General features: G+C 40.1%; 1 long non-coding RNA gene across 1 annotated transcript; it reads left to right on the forward strand.

The window, feature by feature from the left end:
* Positions 1-9148: 9148 nt before the first annotated feature.
* LOC124965578 (uncharacterized) lies at positions 9149-16297 on the forward strand. Its single transcript, XR_007105202.1, has 4 exons — positions 9149-9248; positions 10091-10152; positions 13006-13181; positions 13413-16297. It is a non-coding gene; the product is annotated as an uncharacterized LOC124965578 (long non-coding RNA).
* Positions 16298-16611: the final 314 nt, after the last annotated feature.

The raw sequence follows: 16611 nt of genomic DNA on the forward strand, positions 1-16611 counted from the left end.
AAACTGGAAATTCATATATAGTAGAATGAAATTGAACCTCTATCATATTTATTCTTTTCAGAAATGTCTATGTAAGTCTTTTGCCCATTTTTTAACTGGGTTGTTTTTGTTTCTATAGAGTTGTAGGTCTTTCGTATACATTTTAGATACTAATGCTTTATCAGAGGTATGGTTTGTGAATATTTCCTCCCATTTCACAGTTGTCCTTTCACTCTTTTGACCACTTCCTTTGCTATGTGGCATATGAAAAGTTTTTAACTGACTCTTTGTCCATCTTTTCATTCTTCCATTTTCTCTGAAGTCAAAACTAGGGTTGATTATTCTCATTTATCCTGACACTACAAGCAGGCTACTTGTTGTCAAATTTGTTCATGGAAATAAAACTTGTACTGGACAAAGAAAGGATGGTGGTGGGTTGTCAATCACATACATTTCAAAGTGAAAGGAAAAGAGCAACAGAAAATCAAATTCTGCTACAATTTTCCTCCTTCTATCAATTGTAAAGTCCTGAATCAAGTACTTGCATCCTGGAAAAAAAAAAAAAAAACATCTTTCAGGGTGACTTACAATTCTTTAATGCAGCAAAGGTGTTGTAAAACAAGGATGCTCTCGTGGTTACCAGGGGATTGGGGGTGGGGAAGTGGAAGATGTTGGTCAAATGGCACAAAGTTTTAGTTATGCAGATGAATAAGCTCTGGAAGTCTAGCATGGTGACTGTATTGACTATACTTGCTAGTGTGCTTGAAATTTGCTAGGAAGGTACAAAATTATTCGCATCACACACACACACACACATATAGCTGTGACGGATATGTTAATTAGCTTTATTGTGATAATTACACAAAGTATATGTATATAAGTGTGTGTGTGTATATATATCTCTCATACGTCAAGTTGTGTACTTCGCATATATACAGCTTTTATTCCTCAACCATACCTCTAAATCTGGGGAAAGAGCCATGAGGTCAGCCTAAGCCTGCACAGCTAGAGTCACAGAGCTGTCTTCACCTTATCTGCTGTCCTCCGTCTTAAAAATTTAAGAAGAACTTTCATAAGGTTCTGAGAAAAGTTCTAAACTCTTTCCTCTGGAAAAAATGCATAAACCCCCTAATTTTGCCTATTATTTTAGAGAATTCACAAATTCCTTGAATTTCATACAAGCATCAGTGAACTTGTCAGGAACCTCTAAGGCACATGGACAGTGAATATACAGGCATTCGCTTTCTTTATTCAACAAGCATATATGTATATTGATTAACCTTTCATATATATTTCATAATAAAAAGGGACAATAAAAAATTAAAACAAACAAAACCTGAAATATTTTGACCTGGAGATGAGGACTTGATGTATATAATACATAATTGATTTTCCTACTGCCATCTCCATAGCAGGGTAAGATCACCATACACCTGGTTGAGGAAACATCAAGACTAGACCTTAGAACTACAACTGAAGCCAACCTAGTAAGAATTCTCATTAGGCAGTAATTACATATGTACATTTTCTAAGCACTGCTAGGTTTGCCTGGAAGTTCTACAAGATGGCAAATCAGTGACTCAGTGGCTGAAATTTATGTGCATCAATATTTCATCTCTTGTATTCTGAAAATTGTATGTTAGTACGTTTATTTTCTAAAGGTATTTTTTTCCCCAAAGATTGGGGAATTCGTGATGCAGAAATAAGGAAGTCTCATCAGGTTTCTTATAATGACAGTGCTGTCTGGAACCTGTAACAACCTTCTTGGCCAGTAGGAGACACTCTTCAATGGCTAATTGTCTTATAAAATTTCACGTAATACTCTTCTGTTTTCTCTTCCCCCATAATCAACACCCTTCCCATATTATTACTGGCTTTTCTTGCTTGATTAGAACCTTAATAATATTCTGCCCTGCACCCAAGAAGTATCCTTCCCACAATTACAAAGTGTTATTTATCAGCCTCAGTATCACTTCTTCCTAATGGGATAGTAAGCTTCAGCAGAGTTAAATAAGTTGGAAGAAAGTCAAGAGCCTGAGTAGGAAGCAGCAGGTCATTTTCCTAGCTGAGACTGCCCTGAAAGATCAAGTGAAAATGGGCACATCTTAGCATCTTCTGTTGATTATATTTTCTCCTTTAAGTTGTATTATACTGAAGGGGTATTTTGAAGCCTTAATGTTTCTGTCAGATCAATGTTTCAGATTTCCTTTTTTCCCCATTTTATGTTGTTATAACAATATCAAGACTAGGATTTACAAAGGAAAGAAGTTTATTTGTTTATGGTTCTGAAGGCTGGAAAGTCCAAGAACATGGTGTCAGCATCTGCTCAGGTGAGGGCTCTCTTGTCCAAGAGAGTCTGCAGAGGAGAAAGCTGAGGAAGTGAAATTCACTTTACAACAAACCTGTTCTTGGGATAACTACTCTAGTTCTTCAACAATTAACCTAGTTCCTCAAGAAAAACATTCTCGCTCTTAAGGACCTGATCATTTATTAAAGGCCCTGCCTCCTAATACCACCATAATGGCAATCAAATTCCAGTGTGAGATTCTAAGGGGACAAACCATGTTCAAACCCCAGCATATATAATTTCCAGAAGTTCAAAGAATTACGTAAATTTCAAATACATGTGAATCATATCTCTATTTGGATGTGTAAGTCACATCTTACAATGTCTTGGCAAGTCTTTCTAGATAATCACATGCTGCCATGATGGCTCTGATTAGGGACCTGCTATGGTTCTTAGTAGTTCTTAGCCATCCTCAATTTCCCCCTAAGATTGTATCTGTTCCTCAAAGATCCTTTAGTTGTTTCATATCTCCTTGAAGGTCTATATTATGTTGGATATTTCTTTGGCATTCCTCCCAGAGCTAATATAATGAGGACCTAGGGGAGGTTTTTAGTAAGTAATTGTTGAATTGAATATGTTTATCATTTTTTTCCAAAAATACTTCAGCAGTGTGGTTCTTCCTATAAATTTCAAAAGTTCCTTGGAAATAAAATTCCTCCAAGTCATCCAATAAGCATAACACAAATGCAGACTAAGCCTCTTTAGAAAAATATCCCCAAAGGCAGTTCTATAGGCTTAAGAGTTTTCACAAAATGCAGTAAAAATTTTAACTTAATATTTATTCTGAAGTGTCAAAATTATCAGGATTTTTTTCCACAGGGTAGCAAAGGCATAGCTCAGGTTCATTTCAAATTCCTTCAGAGTCTAGCAATGTGGTCCAGCTGTCTGAAGCATTTTTTTCTTGAGTAACACAATTTTAAGATGATATTGTTTTTCTCACAGCATATGCTTAATTGTAAACTATTAAACACAAATTCCAGTATGAATACAGAAGAGCTGTGGACTATGTTTGCATAGTTAGAAGAATTTCATGGCTATGAAAAAGTATTTTGTGCCACTTCATTTTAGTCAGAACCATTTTGTGCATCAAGCATTTCATCATAATTTAATTTTTAGCATGTGTTCAAAATCTTAATGTGATTTGTCTACTATGAATAAAAACAGTAAACACTTTGATAAAAACTAAAGAATGCTGAGTTGTATACCTGATAGGTGGTCAGAAGAGAACAATTAGGGAAAGAACATCAGTACGGGGAGCAGATAGGAGATTGTGAACAATAGACTCATAAATACAGAGACTCCATGTGTAACTCTGCCTCTAGGCTGGAAACATGAGCAGGATCTAAGTATAGAAAGGAAGTTGGTGAATATGATTAACGCAGTGTGATTTAAAGGTAATTCTGTACCCTCAAGGACTGGTTAAATTGAACAGAGAATTTAAAAAGAAACACAAACAAGAAAGTCAAAAGAAAAAGTCGAAAATGATCTGGCAGGCTAAACTCATTGACTCAATGGAAAGATGTTCAAACTTGGAAGAAGGCTATGGGAAACTATTAATCTAGGGGGTTCAGAACAGAGCTAAAGTAAACATTTCTTAGAAGGCTAACCTAGAAGGCAACATTTTTCCTCTTATGTTTGGTGTAACAGCAGAAGTGAGTGAATTGTGGGGGAGCCCTTAAGCTGATAAAATGACTAGGCAAGCAATGAATTACTGATAGTTCTTACAGCAATTCTCAATGTGAAGGTATGTGTTTTGTGCTTGTGTATGTACACTTAAATTGACATAGTCATAGAAGGTGGGATAGAACCCATAGAAGGTGGGATAGAACTTACAGTCTGAAACATACACCTAATTGATTTCTTATTGACACAGAAAACAACATTCTTCAGAGGTTTACAACAGGACCCACAGTCTACAATATATAACATCCACAGTGTCCAGGATGCAATTCAAAATCTCTAAACAGTTTTTTGCTGTTAGACTGAGGCAGGTGGATTGAGAGTTCAAAGCCAGCCTCAGCAAAAGTGAGTCACTAAGCAACTTTGGTGAGACCTTGTCTCTAAATAAAATACAAAATAGGGCGGGGGATGTGGCTCAGTGGTCGAGTGCCCCTGAGTTCAATCCCTGGTACCCTCCCCACAAAAGGGGACCAATTCTCAAATGAGGGGAAAAAAATCAACAAATGCCAATCTCAAGAGAGAATTATCACACAAAGACTTTAAAGTAGTTGTTTTATCTCTGCATTATAGGGTTAAAAGAAAAATCTTATAAGAAAAATAAAAGTAAATGGAGTGATAGAAATTCTCAACAGAGAAGTGAAAAATATATAAATGAAACAAATGAAAATTATTGAAATTAAAATACAATATCCGAAGTGAAAAAAAAATCACCATATGGGCTCAGTAGTAGAATGGAAATAAAAAAAAGGAAAGAATCAATAAACTTGAAGACAGAACAGTGCAAATTATCCAACCTTCAAACAGAGATAAAGGATTAGGAGAATCATCCTCCAACATAACACAGGCTACATGTGACAAATCCACAGCTGACATCATATCAAATGGGGAAAAGTTGAAAGCATTTCCTTTAAGATTTGGAACAAGATAATGGTGTCCAATAATGGACATAACTTTTATTCAATATAGTATTGGAAGTTTTAGCCAAAGCAATTAAGCAAGAAAAAGAAACAAAAGGCATACAAATAGGAAGGGATGGAATCAAATTATTCCTGTTTGCAGATGATATGATTCTGCATGCAGAAAAAACTGAAACTCCACCAAAAGATGTATAGAACTGCAAAACAAATTCAGTAATGTTGCAGTATACACAAGCAACATAAAATCAGTAGCACTTTTATATGGCAATAACAAGATTTCTAAGAAATTCTACTCACAGTAGCTACCCCGCCCCCCCGGAAAAAAAAAAAAAAAAACTAGAAATAAATTTAACCAAGGAAATAAATGACCTCTCCAATGAAAATGAAAACACTGAAGAAGGAAGCTGAACACACACACACACACACACACACACACACACACGAAAAGCTCTTCCATTTTCATGGATTGCAAGAATTGTTAAAATGTCCATACTACCCTAAGCAATTTACAGATCCAATGCAATTCCCATCAAAATGTCAATGAAAGTCTTCACAGAACTAGAGGAAACAATCCTAAAATTCATCGTCACAAAAGACATCAAATAGTCCTTATATTCTTGAACAAAATGAATAAAACTAGAGGCATCAGTATTTTATTTCAAGACATACTACAGAGCCACAGTAAACAAAACAACATGATACTGACATATAAATGAACAGAGACCAATGGGACAGAAGAGAGGTCCCAAAATACGCTTATTACATCCAACTAACTCTACAAAGATGCCAAAAACACAATGTGGAAAGGGCAGTCTCTTCAAAAAATGGTGTTGGAATAACTGAATATCTTCAAGCAGAAGATAGAAACTTAACCCCTATTTTTCACCCTGTACAAAAATCAATTCAAAATGGATCAAAGACCTAAATGTAAGACCTAAAACTATGAAACTACTAGAAGAAAATATAGGGGAAACACTTTGAGATGTTGGCATTGGCAATGGCGTTTTGGATATGACCTCCAAATCAGAGGAAACAAAATAAAAAACCAACAGGTGAGATTATTTTTCTTTCCTTTTCTTTTTTAAAAATGTTTTTATTAGTCTTTTTAAAAAATGTTTTTATCTATTCATCTGTTGAAGGGCACCTAGGTTGGTTCCACAATCTAGCTATTGTGAATTGAGCTGCTATGAACATTGATGTGGCTGCGTTACTGTGGTATGCTGATTTTAAGTCCTTTGGGATAAACCGAGGAGTGGGATAACTGGGTCAAATGGTGGGTCCATTCCAAGTTTTCTGAGGATTCTCTGCACTGCTTTCCCTAGTGGCTGCACCATTTATTGATTGGGTTCTTTGTATTTTTGGTGTAAAGTTTTGTAAGTTCTTTATAAATTTTGGGTTCCCTTCAACAGATAAATGGATAAAGAAACTGTGATATATATGAACAATGGAATATTATTCAGCCATAAAGAAGAATATTATGGCATTTGCAGATAAATGAATGGAATTGGAAAATATCATGCTAAGTGAAATAAGCTAATCCCAAAAAACCAAAGGCCAAATGTTGTCCCTGATAAGTGGATGATGATATATAATGGGGGTGGGGAGTGAGAGAAGAATGTAGGAACTTTAGATTACATAGAGGGAAATGAGAGGGAGGAGTGGGGTATGAAAAATGGTGGAATGAGATAGACATCATTACCCTATGTACATGTATGATTACATGAATGGTGTGAATGTACGTGTATGATTACACGAATGGTGTGAATTGTGCACAACCATAGAAACAAAAAGATGTACCCCATTTGTGTATAATGAATCAAGATGCAGTCTGTAAAAATAAAAAAAAAATTTTTTAAATGTTTTTTCGAGTGGGGGTTGTGGCTTAGCAGTGGAGCACTTACCTAGCATGTGTGAGGCACTGGGTTTGATTCTCAGCACCACATATAAATAAATAAAAATACATTATAGTTATATATTATTGTGGGATTCATTTTGACATAATCACACATGCATGAAATATAATTTGCTTCATTTTAGTACCCAGGACTTCTCTTTCCCTTCCCTCCTCCCTCCCCTGCTCTCCTTCCACTACTCTACTGATCTTCCTTCTATTTATTTATTTAAATTGGTGTTTTATTCATATATATGTAAAGGTGAATTCACTATGGTGTATTCACATATGTACATAGCATGGTTTGGTCAATTTCATTCTGCAGTTTCTCCCTTTTCCTGCCCTTCTCCCCTTCTCCTCTTATCCCCTTCCTGTACTCCACTGATGTCCCTTCTATGTTCATAGGCTACTCTCCCCCTTGTTATTTCCTCCTTATTTTGCTCTAGCTTCTACATATGAGAGAAATCATTTAATCCTTAGCTTTCTGACTCTGGTTTATTTCACTTAGCATGATTTTATCCATTTACTAGCAAATGCTATAACTTCATTCTTTATGGCTAAAACTCATCTTTTAAAAATTCATTCATCTTTTGTCAGGTAACCTGCTGATTCTACTTAGATATTGTCGATTGTGCTGCTAAAAACATTAATCTGTCTGTATCACTATACTTTTATTTTTGGATAAATACGTAGCAGTGAGATGGCTGGGTCATATAGCAGTTCCATTCCCAGTCTTTTGAGAACTTTCCATACTGCTTTCCAAAATGGTTGTACTAATCTGCAATCTCCACCAACAATGTATGAATGTACGTTTTTCCCCACACCCTCACTAGCATTTACTTCTGTTTTTGAGTGTTGGCATTGTAACCGGAGTGCGATGAAATCTCAAGGTAGTTTTTGATTTGCATTCCCCTGATTGCTAGGAATGTTGAACATTTTTTTGTGTATTTATTGGTCAGTTGTATGTTGCTTTGAGTAATGTTTTAGTTATTTTGCCCATTTATTAATTGGGTTATGGGGGGGGGGGGTCGCGTTCTTTATATATTCTGGATATTAATCCCCTGTAGGAGAAGTAGCTGGCAAAGACATTCTCGGATGAAAATGACTACTGGTCACCATCCCAATGTTCATCTGTGAACAGCTGGTCCACTCTGGAACAGAAGCTGTTGGTCCCTCCCTCCTCTGCGCTGGTTGATACAGATCACATCTTCCAGCACCTGTGGATCTCCCCAGTGCTTCCACCCGAATTGCACGGGGTATTACCTCACTCAGAATGACCTGAGTCTGGGAATGATCTCACTTAGTCGGTGAGGCCTTGGAATGCTCTTGGAAGATATTAGGTACAAATGAGGGGAGGACACAGTGGATATCTGCTACATGCAGCGGAGGGGTAATGAGTCCAGAGAGCTCTGAGAGGGAGTGACAGCAACCCTAGGCTCCGCACCCGGTTGGGGGGTCATCAGGAGGCTCCCGCCGCAGGACCCAGGCTGGTCCTGGACGTTGGCCTGCTTATTCGGGTCACAGGGCTCAGGAGTCTCCCAAGTGAGCACGTGTTGGCCCTCCGCCCTCAGCACCACCACAGGAATGCCTGTGCACAGGGACCCGCCTCGACCCGTCCTTGGGGTCGACTTTTCCGGACTCTGGGAGGAATATTCGGATCTGCTCCTTTCGGTAGCGTCGTGGTTTTCTCAGACTTTCCTTCTCATCCGCGCAGGGGGTAAAATATATGCAAGGTTCTACAAAGTCACACTAACGGGCTGACATGCTGAGGCCAAAACCTGCGGCCGCTTAGGAGGCGTGGTGTTTCTTGCCATCAGGCAGTACCGCCAGGCAAGCCTGCAGCAGTTCCAGAGTAAACAGAGCGCTGTGAACACCTGGAACCGAGTAACGAAGCCAGTCCGAAAACCGCGGAGGGGGCGTGGCCTGCCTGCGGGGGGCGTGGTGCTTGGGTGAGTGGGCGGGGCCGACCTGCAGAAGATCGCGTTTCCTGAGAGTTCGGCTGGGGTGGGCCTAGATATGGGTGTGGCTTAAGCGAGGTGGGCGGAGTCATCGGCGGAGAGCAGAAGGCCTGGGAACCCACTGAGGGCCCAGCGGGTGGGACCTCCTTGGCGCGGGGTGGGGCACTTGGCGGTGTGGCCGAAGTAGACCGGTAGCCAGGAAGCGGGTCCAGGAACTCCGACAGTCCCAGGACAAGGGGAGGTGGCCTGGCGGTGGGCGGGGCGGTAGGGAGAGGGGCGGAGTTCACCTGCAGCGGAGGGGCGGGGTCTGGAGCAGAGGGCGGGGCCCGAGGGGCGGGGCCGACCTGTGACTAGGGCGTCGGTTAGTGACCGTTGGAGCGGCGGTTGGGTAGGGTGTGCTCGGGGTTGCGGGCGGGGTCAGTCTTCCCGCGGTGTACCAAGATGTAGAAAGAAAGCCGCGCCCACGCCACGCCAGGGTGAGCCACGGCTCAGACGCGGTTCTTCGCGCGTCAGGGGACAGGCCGTGTCCCCGCAGGGCAGGAGAGGCGGAGGGAGACGCTAGGAACTTTCTGGGTTGCCACCGCGAGGTGCCCGGGTGAGGGGAGGAGCGGGGCGGGTAGTCTAGCGACGCCTGCGGCCGTGCTTCCGCGCTCTCGCTCCCAGCGGAGGGGCAGCGGAGAGGAGCCGGGGCGGTAGGCCAGTGGCGGGGCGGGGGACAGCGCCGCAGCCGGGGCAGCGCCGCGGAGGCCCGAGCTCTCCTGGGGCGGCGGTGGCGTCCGACGCGGTGTCAGTCTCACAGGATCGGGTCCGGGACTGCGCGGGCGGAGGTTGTGGACAGATTAGTGATCTTGAGACGGAGCGATGGAGGGCCTTGTGTCCTGAGAGACACTCCCGACATTTAATATGGAATTGGGACGGGCGGTTGTCTTCTGGTTTTGAGGATGTCAGCCACCTTTTTTAATTCTCTTGCTTCAGAGTATGGCGGGAGGCGGGACGGAAGTCACATGGCCACGGATTTAGATGTGACTGAATATAAGCATTCAAGCTGAGGAGGGGTAAATCCCCTGCTCCTGGGACTGGGCAGCCACTTGCCAGGGAGGGCTGGGGATTATAGTGCCAAGAGCCAAGATTTGGAAAGATGTCCCTCCGTATTTTGGGTCTGGTCATTTAGAGCCTAGATGTCCACATCTTTAAAATGTTAAGACTATTTTCTCCCTGCTGCCTCATAAGTTGTGAAGGAGGTTGAATTTGATAGCAGCATGTGAAAGTGCTTTGCACAGTAACGATAGGAACTGACGATTATTTATTCCTATTCCAGTGCTACTAAGGGACTTTCCATATGCATTCTCATTTAATCCTCGCATCGACTCTTTGTGGAAGGTATTATTATTATTATTATTATCATCATCATCATCATCATCCTCACTGTAAAAATGAAGAGACCACGGCTCAGAGAAATCAAGTAATTTTTCCAAGTTCCTACTTAGATAGGAGCAGAATCAAAACTTGAACTTATGCAAGCTGATTCTGGAGCCCATTTGTTCAATACTGTGTCCAAACATTGAGCCCATTTGCTCAAACACCCAAATTCAACATTTCTTTTGTGTTCTCAGCATATTATAGAGCCAACTTACAATTTGGGCAAGATACTGAAGTGTATTTCTTGTAAGTCCAACAGTGAGATCTCTGATTAACAATCAATTTCACTAACAGGCTTTCATTATTACAGCTTGATTTCACTGAGCCTTCACTTTTTAATCTACAAAAGAATCAACATGTAAACATCCCTTAGAGATGAGATGAAAATATCCCTTGAGAAAAGAATATGGAAGCAAGTTGTGTGAGGAGAAGATATTAAACAATTTATCTCTCAACTATGCTTCTCAAAGTGTGATGAATGGTCATTTTTTGGTGTTTTTAAAATTTTTTCCTATTCATTGTGGACAAATATTTTGTAAAAGATTTGCTAGAAAAATGAAATGAAAAACAATATACAAATCTAGATTTTTATTAATGATCTCCCAGTGAAAATACATTTTAATAACTATCATTAGAATAACCACAATAGAAAAAAATTTTAAATCAATATATATTCATTGAAAGTATGTGTGGTTAATAGAATCCTATGTGACAGAGTAGATGCTTAATATCCAGGACCTTTTCCCCAGTGTCAGTAATAAACTAGCTAGGGAACATTCAACACACCTGGCACCAACTATCAATCATCCACTCTGATGAAATACAAAAGGTATAATCAATAGTAAAGAGTTAATAATGAAACACCTTTTTTTTTTTTCTTTTTTTCAGTACTGGGGATTGAACTCAGGGCCTTGTGCTTGCAAGGCAAGCACTCTACTAGCTGAGCTATCTCCCCAGCCCACGAAACACCTTTTAATCACTTTAGCAAAATAGAGGCAGTGTCCTTCCTCTGGAGATAGAATGACAATCCCAAACTCACCCTAGGCAGATCAGGCTGCTTGGAGTTAATGCTACTGAGCTCCCAATAAATAAATCAGTAGCAAAGGCACAAAGTGGGACATGGAAAATCTAGACGTGTGTGACCTCAGTCCATGTTTAGGACTCCAAGCTCTTAGATTCAAAGGAGTGCCCTGCAAGATGGTCATTAAATCTATGAAGTCTCCAGACACTGAAGTTACTTTTTTTTCTAGATCAGAAATTGCATCTCTCCTTTGAATTCACAGGATTTATCTCTGACCTGTTTTCATTTAATAGCAACTGGGGTTCTCATAGCTATTTGCCAGGCCCTTGCAAACAAAAATCTATTTACAAGTGAAAATCCATCTTTTTCAAATTTCTTCCTTTGCAAATGAAAATCTACCTTTTTACCTTTTAGCCTTTTGAGACACATGGTAGCATGACCTCCCTTAAAATTTGCTAACTTAGTGCTGGGGATGTAGCTCTGTAGTGAAGTGCTTGATACCCAGCACCAGGAAAAAGAAAATTCACTAACCTAATGGCAGTTAAATGCCTAATTCATTCAGCCCTCCATTTCTTTTGTTTCTTTTTTTATTTTCAAAGTTTATGAACTTTTAAAAATTAATAAAAGTGATTTATATGGCAATTCCCTTTCTGAAACATTTTTGATTGTTACAACCGGTGTGTGTATGTGTCTGTGTATAGAAACCAGGGATACTGCTGAACGTCCTACCATGCTCAGCAAAGTCCTCACAAGAATCATCTGATTCAAAGGATTAATAATGTCAAGTTGAGAAAACATAATTGAGTTGCATCTTTAAGTTCTCTCCTAGGATAAAATTTATGTGGATTGATTTATATAAATTGTGAAACCCTGATAATTTAACCATTGAAATTTGGTTGCTTTATGAATAAGTATTTATTAAAGTCAATACACATTTTCCAGCTTTCCTACATAAAGTATATTTGTAAACTGTACCATTAAAAAATTAAAAGATTCGTGTGTCTAGAGAAGGAGATTGTAATGTTAGTCCTCCGTTTCCAGGAGAACTCCATGCTTAAGACTGCTTAGGACAGACAACAAAAACACTTTTAAATTGAATAGGCATCTGTACAGCTGAGAAGTGAACTAAACAGAGTGTTCTTGTGGATTGTGGTCTTTTGGCATGCTGATCTAGCTTTCATGCTGACTTTAGCTTTGGCCTTGCATTTTTCATCCTCATAACCCCTTAGGCACAGCAAAATCTGCCCAAAAGGTTGTCTACTGACAACCTTTCCAAATAATGCCAAATTCTGAGCATCTGCCTCTTTCACAAATTGTATTACTGTATCCACAGAGTAATGTGGAGATTCTTGGTAAAACCATGTTTTCAGTATACTAAGATCAGGTTCACTTGTTCAACTAGGATTTCCATATTCTTCTGTAGATGGATTTTCCTGATTTCATGAAATGGTCCTTGGTAGAGCTCAATGACAGTTTATTCAGAACTGGTGATGAGCTCCACGTGGTTAATATAGGCTGAAAAGAATTCCTACAGTGGATATAAGAGTTTGTGGTTATTTTCCAGGGAAGGTTCAGAGAGTCTGCTGACTTACTGGGTTTTTCAGAAATCTTTCACTTTTCAGACATGTTAGATCCTTATGAGCCAGGATTCTGCTTCTGGTATATATTTTTACATTGGGATTCAGTGGGAGAGGAACCACAAAAGGTAGAGGATCCTAGGAACATGGCTTAGAACTTTTGTTTCCTGGTATATCTTTTTTTTGCTGATTGCTTTTTCTCATTGTTATCTTAAGGAGTTGGACAGAATATTTTCCCCCACCAGAGGAGTCAGCTACCACGTCTCCTCTATGGAGGTATTCAAGAACAGTTCAACTGAGAGGGCACAATTTTCATGGGGCTTGCATGGCCTGCCAAAGCACCACAACCATGGGGTCTGGATGGGCAACTGCTGGGCTCTCTTCTGATTCAGGTGAGCACTGGGTTCCCTGGTTGGTTGCAGAGACATGGTTTACAGATATCACTGCAGGCAGACGTCAACTCAGCAAGGTTATCCTTCACCAAATGGAAAGCCAGGGTCTCTGTCTAGCAACTTGACACAAGTAGAGATGTAGGAGAACACAAAACTGGAATATTCTTTTCTTCTTTCCCTATGTTTGAGCCTCTTCGAGTATAAATGATGATTTTTTTTTTTTTTTTTCAGGGAAGCATTTTCAAGAAACTTATCCTTCTTGGGGAGTGAAGTCTGTGAAGTGGTTTAGCCCAACCCGTTCACCTGCTGTCCTGATGGCGTAGGATCAGTTTTCTATGGCGGCTGCCTTGAACACTGCATCACTTGGGAAGAAATAGGTTTTTGCAATGGGAACATTATTTCCTGATGATTGTAAGACATCTGTCCAGTGACATTATCCAACTGGAAAAATATTTCAAGAATTGTACTTGTAGCAATAGTCAAAATCCCCTCCCTAGCCATCAAATGTAATGTGAGCTTTATGTCCTCTTGCACCGCCACCCATTGCAAGGCAGATCAGATAAGGATTCTTTCTATTGCTTCATTTCATTTCCCCTTAAATGACTTAAGGTTGGTTTCTGTGATTCCTTCTTACAGAATGTTGAATGCACAATTTCAGGTCCATTTAGAGATCATAAAAGGAACATTGGCCAAGATGACACAATTAACTGGAACCCTAAGGGAGGCTGAAGTAATGGCCTCCTTTTCATACTTCGAAGTCCTAACAGATTGTGTTTCCAAGGTCCAAGGGATCTACAAGCCTCCTAAAGTCATTTCCATTGTCACTATATCTAGTGCTAACTATAAGCTGTCACATGTAATCCCAGTAACTGTCATAATGCATGATAAGGTAATGATGTGACAGTAACATACTTTCCTTTCAAACAGATTGAGAGGTCTTTAACTGGAGAAATTGTGAACTGGCTGGTCTACCACGGACCATTATATGAAGTCAGGAAAATCCACAGAAAGATCCAGTCTCTCCCAGTAATCATTTTACTGGAAATTGTCATTTTGCCCAGAGGATATTCCTGATTGTCATTCTTGACAGTATAGATCTTTTCCCCATGGGCTCCCTTTCTGGTGTTCTTTTCTCATGTGGTGATAATGGGTGGAGCTTGTCTCCCCAAGGGTCCAGTCAGCATGGGGACACAGAGCATTGCTTCTGCATTTCAGAGCCCAAGTGCAGAGTCCAGACCTAAGTTGTATGCTTTATAAAAGCAGCCTTATTGGGGCATCATTGGCATACAATAAACTATGCATATTTAAATGGACTCTTCCATGTGTTGGAATGTGTTTTTGCCCTTGTAACCATCACCATGTGCATGGTAATGAGCATAATCATCACTCCTCAAAGTTTCCTCATGTTGCTTTCAGTCTCTCCCTTCCAAGCTTCAAACACTTAACACATTGGTTCTAAAAGGAAAGTCAATAACCTCCATTACCCTTTTAACAAAATTGGTATAAACTTGACCTCCATACCAGGGACAGAAATTATAAAGACAAGTATAGACCAATTTTACTTTGGATCCTAGATGTGAAAATCCTCAATAAAATACTGGTATTGAATTCATCAGTTAGGCAAACAACATATGACCTTAACCTCACCTTAAACTCCTCTTTTTATTCTCCAATGTTACATTTTTCACTAAATCTTTATTTCATTATTCCAGTTTTTTTTCCTAGTTTCTAACTTTGATATTCTGATTTTATGCTGACATTGTGGGCAGACTGTTTTATCAGAAGTGCCTAGAGGGAAAATTTGTCCTGGATGAAGAAAAGATGCTAGTGGGTGGTGCTCACCCACATTTCCAAAATTAAAGGAATGGAATCATGAAGGAAGTATTATTCAATCTCAGTTTTTCTAGATCCTTCCATTTGTCCACCCTTGAATGGGTTTAGAGAAACAGGAGGGCCAAGTGAAACTTCACTTTGTGTCAAAGCTTCTGAAAATTAAGGCTGCTCTTAAACCTAGAGGATAGAGCCCAACAAATATGGCTTCTGTAAGAAGGCATTAATTTTCCATATGGCCATCCATGCAGCTGTGTCCAACATGATTCATGATATTTAGGAGTAATACATGACTAAATGTTAACACCCACTTGTCAGTATTAAGTGCTGACTTAGCACCCAAATTAAATACTGAGGTGAAAATGGAGGGAATGCTTTATTGAAATCACTAGACCAAGAAGCATAGGCATTTTCCTCTTAAAACACTACAAAATCAAGGGTTTAATTGTGGTACAAGGGATATAAAGCTATTTGAAGACTAAGAGGACAGCTGTAATGAGGTTTTGTGGAATGTGTGACAGTAGCACTTAAGAAATAAAGCCAGCTTACAAAGTGCTTCCACTGTGGGATGGGACTGTTGGGATGGGATGGGTTGTGGACATGACAGATCTAAGCTGCTTTACTGAAACAAAGGGACCTGGTATGGATTAAAGGGAAAGTCCATTAGTCAACCTTTTGTCACTGTAACAAAATACCTGAGGCAGATTATGTACAAAGAAAAGAGGTTTATTTAACTCATGAGTCTGGAGGTTTTAAGGGCATTGTGCCTGCACTGGCTCAGGTAGGGAGAGTCCTTTAACCTGCATCAAATTATGGTGGATGGTAATGGTAGAAGCACATGCAGGCACGGGCAATTACATCACCAGAGTTGAGTGGCTTGGGGTTTTGTAACAATCCTCCGTGGAAACTACCAAGAGGTTGCACTGGAAATACCTTATTCCCTTCAAAGGGTAGCACTCCCAATGACCCAAACCTCCCACAGTGCCCAGCCTTTCTCAAAGTTCTTACCATCTTGACACCACCACACTGAGGACTGAAACAGACTGAAGTTGGGGACACCTCCAAAATTGAGAGTGACTTACTTCTACATGCTGAAAGTAAAGGCTGAGAGGCTGCCTGCTTGGCCTGATGTGCTCCAAGCAAGCTGAGAGTGGAGATGGTGCCTGTCTAGCACAGGCTAACTAAATCTGCATATTTTGATTTTTCTGCCATTTGTCTTACTTTGCCACCTCTTTTAAAAGCCCTCCTTGCCCTTAGAGGATCTGAAGGCGAAATGTTTAAAACAAAGTTTCTTCTATCTTCCTTCGAATCTTACTTTGAATAAAACCTATTTTTATACCAATACTTCTGGAGCAGTGAATTGTGGAGTTTAGCTTCTCTTCCAGTTGGCAATGGTACCACCAGTAACAGGACCACGCTTCCAATGTGTGAACTCTTGAGGGGACACACTTAGGCCATATCCAAACCATAGCATAAGGAAAAGAGGCCAAAATAGTTTGTGCCTGGTCACAGAGAACCTAACAGAATTACCTCATGCCCATTTCCAGACAATACTTTCTAAAAGAGGCAAGAATGCCTTTCTGATGTCTAGCTCCATAGA

Source organism: Sciurus carolinensis, chromosome 15, assembly GCF_902686445.1.
Source record: "Sciurus carolinensis chromosome 15, mSciCar1.2, whole genome shotgun sequence".
Lineage (NCBI taxonomy): Eukaryota > Metazoa > Chordata > Mammalia > Rodentia > Sciuridae > Sciurus > Sciurus carolinensis.